At 36.5% G+C, this 9582-nt stretch overlaps 1 long non-coding RNA gene across 1 annotated transcript; it reads left to right on the forward strand.

Moving 5' to 3' along the window:
• Positions 1-5001: 5001 nt before the first annotated feature.
• LOC132619188 (uncharacterized) lies at positions 5002-9582 on the forward strand. Its single transcript, XR_009574604.1, has 2 exons — positions 5002-5701; positions 9089-9582. It is a non-coding gene; the product is annotated as an uncharacterized LOC132619188 (long non-coding RNA).

Consider the following 9582-nt stretch of genomic DNA (forward strand, 5'->3'; position numbering starts at 1 on the left):
TGCTCCACCTGTATAAACAACATGTTACAAGTGAAAACCTAACACTTGCAAATTTGAAAATCACTCTCTTCTCAAGTGCCAGCCGCCGCATCTCCAAGTGCTCTCAAGAACAAAGCTGCAACAAACAGAAGGACCAGTCTCAATCACTGAAGATGTCTTAAGTCCTTAGGTTTGTTGAGTCTTTGTCATTTGTTCTTTATCTTGTATTCCTACACAGCTGTTGACACCTAATGTTTGACTTCCCATAATTTATTTTAATTACTTAGAGTACTTGGATAATAAATAAAGCAAACCAGGCATATTAAAGAGGTTAAATAATTTTATAAAATTATTCAGGTAAATATTCCACTCTTTCAAATTGATAAAGAGATCTTTATGGCATTATAAATTATTTAGAAATTAATTGGTATTTATGGCATTCATGAAATATTTTGTTAGGATTAATCAAAGACAAAACAGTTTTTGAATAACTATTCACTTAATCTCTAAATTGTCAAGAAGACAAATTAATTATTTCCTTTAAATCCAAAGAACTTGAGTAATTAAGAGAATTGACTATTTGCCATCCAGCCTTTAATTTTGTGTGTTTGCATAATTGTTTGAAATAAATAAAACTGTTTTGGTGCATTAGATTAATTAATCAATTAGAGGGTCACTATTGCAAAATTGATTTTTATTACTTATTGTTTACATTATCGCCACAATTGAATTGACCAATTCATGGTTTAAGACAATTAGAGTCGTTTTTGCAAAGTTAGCCTTTGAGTGGCCTTAATTGATATGACCAAATTCATTGGAAGCAACTTTTCACAAATCAGTGACCAAAAAAGTCATGACTGACTTCGTCAAGAACAATCTCGTATGCCGCTTCGGTATGCCCGAGTCCATCATAACAGACAATGGAGCAAATCTGAACCGCCATCTGATGAAAGATGTCTATGAATAATTCAAGATAACTCACATGAACTCTACCGCCTACCGGCCACAGATGAATGGAGCCGTAGAGGTTTCCAACAAGAACATCAAAAGAATCTTGTGAAAGATGATCGATAACTACAAGAATTGGCACGAGCAGCTGTCTTATGCTTTATTAGGGTACAGAACGACGACCCGAACATCTACCGGAGCAACCCCATATCTCATTGTCTACGGTACAGAAGCAGTCATACCCACAGAAGCAGAGATTCCTTCACTCAGGATCATCCAAGAAGCAGAACTGAACGACGCAGAATGGGTCAGAAACCGCTATAAGTAGCTGGACATGATCGACGAAAAAAGAATGGTGGCAGTATGCCACGAACAACTATACAGACAGAGAATGTCCCGAGCTTTCAACAAACGGATCAGAGCTCGACTCTTCCAAATTGGGCAACTCGTACTCAAGCGAGTCTTCCCTCACCAAGAGTCGAGATGGATGGACAAGAATGGCCCAAAGCTATCAATGCAGGCGCACTCAAGAGATACTACATTTAGGACTCCATTTGTTTGTAATCACATTATCATTTCCCTGTAATCGTATCTTTTGTTTGTAATCGTACTTTTGTAATAGAATAGGGAAAAACAGTCATCCATGTAATGAACTACGCAATGACTTGATTTCCCTATAGTGGGATACGTAAGCAGTCCATATTGGACCCGATCGCATTATTAGTAAAAAAAAAAAAAACAAAAAAAAACCAAAAACTCAAATACTTTATTCTGAACTACGTTCAACCTAATTTTTTGCTGCGACGGGATACGTAAGCCCTTTCGAGCTCGGTCGTCACAAAAAAAAATCCAAGAAACCCTTAGGAAGCCTCAGAGACACAAAATCAGGAGGAATCAACAAGATCAGAATATAAGGATAAACGCAAGAGTCAGCCAACATCAACCCTACACTGAGGCAGAATTTTTAAGAAGACCTAAAAAATTCCTGTCAAAAGCAATCAGCAAAGAAGATGACAAGTCCAGACCATACACTTGGGCAAAAATTTTGAGGGAACCTAAAAAATTCCCGCACGATGAGACGATACAAGAGTCAATCAAATCAAGGCCTGAAAATGGGGCAGAATTTTTGAGAAAGATCTCAAAAATTCCACCTATTCAGGGACTTAGCAACGAAATCCCCTGAAAGATCGGAAGACTTCGTTCGAAAAAACACATGTCATGACATCCAAAATGAAAACAAAGATTTTCAAAAGAAAAAACACGCATTTTATAACTTTACTTTTAGATTTTCAAAATTAGTATAAGTTCGCTCTAAAGCCATCTCTCGAAATACTGAGTCCAAGAGGATTCAGATGAGTATCGAGAGAAGACATAAGACGGGAGGACAACGACGCTAATTGACCTCTTAGGAACCTAACTATTTTTCTGTGGATGTAGGTCTTTAAATAGGAGGGCGGATACGTCATCAACCGTCTTACCCGCAACAAAACAAAAGACAAAACTCAACCAGACATATTCGACCAAAAGGGTCATGAAACGAATAAGAAAGGCACATCTGACCAAAAGGGTCATACAAAGAATGAACGACAAAGATATGTCGGACCAAAAGGGTCACAATGAGTGAGCATAAAGACATATTCGACCAAAAGGGTGATGAAACAAATGAGAAAGACACATCTGACCAAAAGGGTCATACAAAGAATAAGCGACAAAGATATATCGAACCAAAAGGGTCACAATAATTGAGCATAAAGACGTATTCGACCAAAATGGGCATGACAAAGGCAAAAAGGGCATATTCGACCACAAGGGTCATAGCCAATACACCAGACGAAAGAAAGATTATCCAGCCACAAGGGCCATATCTGTCATGTGCATGCCAAAAGGGCCATTCGTACAAAACAGTGCCAAAAGGGCCATTCATATCAAACAAGCCAAAAGGTCCATTCATTCAAACAGCTAAAAGGGTCATTCATTCAAACAACCAAAAAGGCCATTCATTCAAAATAGCCAAAGGGCCATTCATATGAAACAAACCAAAAGGGTCATTAATTCAAAACAGCCAAAAGGGCCATTCATTTCAAACAAGCCAAGAGGGTCATTCATTCAAAACAGCCAAAAGGGCCATTCATATCAAACAAGCCAAAATGGTCATTCATTCAAAACAGCCAAAAGGGCCATTCATTCAAACAGCCAAAAGGGCCATTCATTCAAACAGCCAAAAGGGCCATTCGTACAAAATAGCCAAAAGGGCCATTCATATCAAACAAGCCAAAAGAGCCATTCACTTAAATAGCCAAAAGGGTCATTCATACAAACAACCAAATGGGCCATTCATTCAAACACCATGAAGAATATATGCAATGCAGTCAAATTCAGGAAACAGGTACACAACCGCCAGAAAGAAGCCGGCTTGCTGAACCAGATCCAGACAAATTGCGGAGCAAACATGAAGCTTTTTCTTACGCAACCAGTCAATATAGGGTGCCCATGAGAGTCAAGCTCTCCGGTCAGGATTTGGAAGCCATCCGATCTCAGACTCAGCCACAAGTTTTGTCCGTTTTTATTTTTTCTTATTAAAAAGCTCGACCGGTCGGACACACACTAGGAAATCTGAAGGTATTCCCGCATAAGAGACATACTCTTCTCCAGCGGGTCGAACTGCATGTGACCTGATTCTAGAGACCAAGGATATGTAGGCAGGCTCAAAACTAGAGATTCGGTCACATTCTAACAGCCATCCTGAGAAAACCCAGTCATAACACCGAGAATCTCAAGATTTTCCTTCTGAATCACTTAAAAGTATTTAGTTGAGTCGAACTACAAGTGGCCTGAATTCTCATATAGCCCCAGATATGTAGGAAACCCAGAAGCCAGGGTCCGATCATATATGTGAAAATTGCATAAAAATTGAGAAGTAGAATGAGTCGGGTCGGTCAAAAATATTAGGGTTAGTCAAATTTCGCTACTCAAGGATGGTCCCGCCATCCCTGAACATCGAAGGAGCAGCTGTTGACACCTAATTTTTGACTTCCCATGATTTATTTTAATTACTCAGAGTCCTTGGATAATAAATAAAGCAAATCAGACATCTTAAAGAGTTTAAATAATTTTATAAAATTATTCAGGTCAATATTCTACTCCTTCAAATTGATAAAGAGGTCTTTATGGCATTATAAATTATATAGAAATTATTTGGTATTTATGGCATTCATGAAATATTTTGTTAGGATTAATCAAAGACAAAACAATTTTTGAATAACTATTCACGTAATCGCTAAATTGTCAAAAAGACAAATTAACAATTTCCTTTAAATCCAAGGAACTTGAGTAATTAAGAGAATTGACCATTTGGCCTTCAAACTTTAATTCTGTGTGTTTGCATAATTGTTTGAAATAAATAAAACTGTTTTAGTGCATTAGATTAATTAATCAATTAGAGGGTCATTATTGCAAAATTGGTTTTTATTACTAATTGTTTACATTATGACCACAATTGAATTGCCCAATTCATGGTTTAAGAAAATTAGGGTCGTTTTTGCAAAGTTAGCCTTTGAGTGGCCTTAATTGAAATGACCAAATCCATTGGCAAAGCAATTGAAGTCATTAGTGCAAATCTAGCTTTAATTGGTTAATTAGGATAAACGAGGTCACAATTGAAATAATTAATTGGATTGAAATTAATTGAGGACATTATTACAATTAGTTATCACAAGGGTCATAATTGCAGCACTCATTTAGATTTAAAACCAATTGAGGCTATACTTGCAAATTAAGTCTGTTTAAACAATTATTCGTATCTTAAAATTAATTAAAAGGATAATTATGTCCCAATTACTATAATATGATCAATAATATTTACTTTTAGCACTTTCATTTATTTAACTTACCCATTTTGCCCTTTATGTACGCGTATACACTAAATATACGTATGTATACACGTCTGATATACATGTATAGGGTCCCTTTCTTGTTCCCCAAAAAATGGATCAGGCCCAGTCCACTAAGTAGATCAACCCGGCCCATCCCCCTACCTGATAAGGGGGAATACCCCTTTAACATTTCATTCATACCAACACACACCAAACGACCCCTTATATCTCCCTCTCTCTCATCCCTTCCATTTTCCCCTAAAACCCTAGGCGCCGTTCCAAGCCTACCCTCTTTCCCATGCCAAGAACGGCAAAAACACAGGATGCCCAGAGATTGTGCAGTCCTTGTACGACAAAAAATGTGAAACAATTAATGTTTCAATATCACTTTTGCTCGAAATCGTCCAAACACGGTAATAAATCCCTTCTTTTAAATTTCTGAGTCAAACCTGTGATTTTATGTTATTGTATTGTTGTATTGCATTGTTACTTTTGCGATTTCTCATTAGTCCATGGTTGTTGGTTCGGATCGATACAAAGCAAGACAGATCTGATCATATACACTCATTTCTTTGTAGAATCTAGCCGTTAATTTCAAAGTCTCACATTTTGCATCTGAAATCGGTTTAAGTACCACATTGAAATTTCAAGTCTTTGAATGGACCTTGGGGTCCTCACCATTTGATAAGTTTTCACAACCTGAAAAAGGCTCTAGTTTTAAGTTAAAAACTTGAAATATGAGCTATTAGTATAATTTTAGACTTTAGCCTAATAAGGGTTCGAGTCTCTCTTAGTTTAAAGATTTTTATTTACTTTGTTCTTTTGTGTTTTTGTTGTTGAGTTTGAGAATTGGAAGCAAGGGGTTCCAAATTCATTCTTGACAAAAGTTGCACAAACAAAAGGTAACATTTTATCTTATTAGTGCTTTTATTAGTTTTATTTCTCTATTTTATGTATGTTTAATTACTGATTTGTTGTTATGCTAATTAGTTTACCTTAATATGTTCTCTTTAGGCCTCTTTCTGTTTAGTCTAATTATTAGTTGTAGTGGATTTAAAACTGTGTTAATTTGAAGACTGTTTCCTGTGATCATACTTAAGTAAACTTCCCTGTTCAGTTAACAATTTGTTATAGTCATTAATGTATATGTGTTAGCTTCAGATTGATGTCTTAATCCTAATCAAGTTAGCTTATGCTCATTTATAATAGGAACCTGCCTGTGATAAGCCAATAAAGCCTTGGGGTCAATTAGGTCAAAAAATGAAATTTTACTTTGTTTAGGCTTATCAAATGTAGTAGATCAACCTCACTTAGTTATCCTGTCTAAATAGTATTGACTGAAAGGTTCAGGAAGGAGGTAGCGGTAGTTTGAGCCTAGTTAGATCTTTGTTCTAGCTTGGCTAAGATTTACTTGACAAGAAAATGGTATTTGACGATTAGGTGAGTAGTAATCATAGAAAAAAAAATGCATTCTAACCCCTCTCGTAAGAAGTAAAGCAACCCTACCTTAGTCCTGTTTTGTGTTATAAAATGAAAGTGAAGAGGCCAAATAGAACCTAGAGCAGGTTTAATTGTGCATCTACTTACCTAGATCAGGACAATGTGATAATCCAACTTCTGCCCTCATTGCTTGGAATCAGCTTAACTGTGCATATAAGATTTTTGTGTGAAATGCTTTGTCTGCTCTTTATGTCTTCCCGTAAGCTGATTCTAAGTGTTGTATAGTGTAATGCATGACATCTTCTGTAGTTTGCTTCTTTCTTTATTGGTTGATTAAATTCATGATGTGTAGTGACTTACCAATTTGTTAATAAATATGATTCGTGGTAGGTTAATAGGTATAAACTGATTGAATAAAAAAAAACATGTTGTGTCTATCATGCCTAGGAAGTTTTGTGTTCTGCGTAGAGATCAATCTGGTTCAGTTCAAAGTGGAAATCAACCTTCGGGAGTGTAGCACTTAGATTAGCTGATGTCTCGTTAGAAACAGTAAGCTTAAGATCATAATTTAATTATGTCTTCTAAAATGGATTTAGTTTGAGATAGCAATTGGCTTTGCTGTTAATGCTTAAGTTGGTTGATTGATGAGGGAATAAATTAGAGTGTGTGTAGGTGTGAACTCTAAGTCACATGAACAATGGATGCCTTTTAAAGGCACCTTGGAGTATGGATTGGGAAGAACTAAGGAAAATTTGCTTCATAGTACCTTTCCCTCAAATAAGACGTGCCATGGCATGCCTTATGGTCTATGGAATATGTGTTTGCTATGAGCACCTCTCTGGTTCTTACTCTTATCAATAGACCAAGGATAAAAGGGGTGAGACTAAAGCTGTCTTTGTCTGAATTATGCTTGTCAATTCCTGATAAAGAAACTGTGTATATAGAGCTGGTTAATTTTAGACTAAAAAGGGAGAAAAGATTAATTAAGGATGGGATATGAATGCTAAACTCATTTAGGGATAAGGGACTAGATGATCAAGAAATCATGGAAACCTTTTGAATTCCTCATGTTGTTAGTTCTGATCTGAGATCCTGCTAAAATTTGAAAACATGATTGCTGTTCCTTTTCTTTGCACTTCCACAAAATTATAGCATGCCATGAGCTTTGAATGTTTGTTTATGCATTGTCCCCTATTCACTCAACTTGATTATGATTTAAAGATCATCTCTATGCCATTTCTGAAAAATTCAAGCATGTCTATGTTCTGTCTCTGCTAATACTGCATTCTATCTGTTCAAACTATAAGTCCCATGATATTGTATCTTGCTTCTGAACATCTGATTAGATCAAAATATAATATTTTCATATGATGTGCTTCCCTGGTCAAATCATAGACTTAATAACTGTGAATGCTGTTGTTGGGGAGCATGACAAATCCCTCCCCATGATTCCCTCTTTGTTCTTCCTTGAAATTTGCCTTCTCTGTGTGTATGTGTCCATCTGTACCCTCATCATGAAAATGGTTAATACATCAAACTAATATGCCTATGTGTGTTAATTGCTAATGCCTAAGAACCTGATAGTTGTTAATATACAGTTATATAGCCTCATAAATAAGAGGGAAGAATCTGACTTAAAATAGGATAGTTGTATCATTAGAGACTATTAGAACCATGTGGATCCCTAGAGATACTGCTACAAAGGCATGTTGTTTTCCCTCTATATTCTCTCCATCTCCCCTGAGTTGCATTTATGTAGAAGTCCTACACATTTTCCTATACAGTGTTATCACTATGTTATACTTAACTGGAATTTTGAAGAGTAATCCTGTATCATCTTTGTGGATATAAACCTGCATGCCTTTTATCTTGTCTATGCTGCTCTCGTTTAATTGAAGCTAAATCTGCTCTCTGCGTGTTTGGTATCCTACATATGAACACCTACACTTAGAAAGAGCCCTGCTCTGTCTGTATGATGCTTGTTTGTTTAGATTGCAAATCCGGTTGTCTTATATGTTTCATTTCTGATTAGCATGATGAATGTTTCCTACGGTCTTCCCTATTTGGTGTTTGGTGTCTTGTATGAGCATGTGATTCTTTTTTCCATCCCTTGCATCATTCAGAGTTGAGAGGTAATCGATGTGTCCAAATTAAGTTCTCCTTTCCTTCTATTATCTGAATTGTTGGAACTTGAGTTTGATACAGGTTTTGATTGTATGGCTTGCCTGCCTTTGTATTAGTGTAATTAGCTTTTATTTGAATTTGATATAAGGTAGGAATCACTCTTTATAAATGCTCAAGGATAGAAGTTTGAGTTAATTAATGGAAGTGTGAGTTCCAAAAACTGAGTTAAGGCTAAATATACAAGAGATATACATTAGGGCCTTGAGAAAAGGAAGGTATATACCTGATATACCTCTGATACACACCTGACATCCAAATCATGTATATATGTTCTTAGTATACTGCGTGAGAGATGCTGAGTATACAATAGATGTATACATTAAGAAAGTAAGAGGGGAAGAGGGTCTCACTTAGTCTTAATTTTTAATTGTGTTCCTAGTTGGAAGGCAGATGGACCTGGACCCATTCAGGATTAGTAAGGAACAGCCCAATCTTTAAGGTAGAAGGAGAGGGAGTTGAGTATTTTGTTATCCGCATTTAATCTTGGGCCGCTAAGGCCCAATGGTATGTAAATGTGTGTATAAACTGTTTTGCTTGTAAATTGTATACGTATATATGTACACTATGTATATCTATGAATGTGATAAGTTCAAAAGATTGAAAACTAACCAGTTCCCTTTTCTTTTTCCTCTCCTCTACTACATGGCCACATGGACCGAGTCCAGCCAACCTCGCAACTTCTTTAAAAAATTATGGAGTCCGACGAAGGGATATAGAAGCTAGTATACAAACGCATAGAAGGCCAAGCCATGTGCCCGCTTGAATTTCACTTTCACTCTTGGATAGCTATAGCTACGGGGCTTTTCTGGCTTGAACGGGAAGAAATCCATGAGAGGAAAAAAAAGAGGGGGATGCAGTTGATCAAAGAAATAAATATCGTACGTTCCCTCTCGGAACCGCCCTACTCCAATTCATGGTTAGTAGAGATGTGATTAGTTTAGAGACAGATCAGGAATGGAGATGTTCGCCTTTGTTTGGAATGAAGATGGATGAACAGGCACTTGAGCTTGGAACTGATGAAATTCGGGGAATCACTTTCCACCCTTCTGTTTTTGAGGGGCTTCTTTCAGTTTCTTAGTAAGAATGGGTGAGGGTATTCTGCCTAAATAGTAGACACATGTAATAAATAAGAGAATACTAATTTCTCAATTCTAACAAA

This window comes from Lycium barbarum, chromosome 11 (genome assembly GCF_019175385.1).
Source record: "Lycium barbarum isolate Lr01 chromosome 11, ASM1917538v2, whole genome shotgun sequence".
NCBI classification, from domain to species: Eukaryota; Viridiplantae; Streptophyta; class Magnoliopsida; order Solanales; family Solanaceae; genus Lycium; species Lycium barbarum.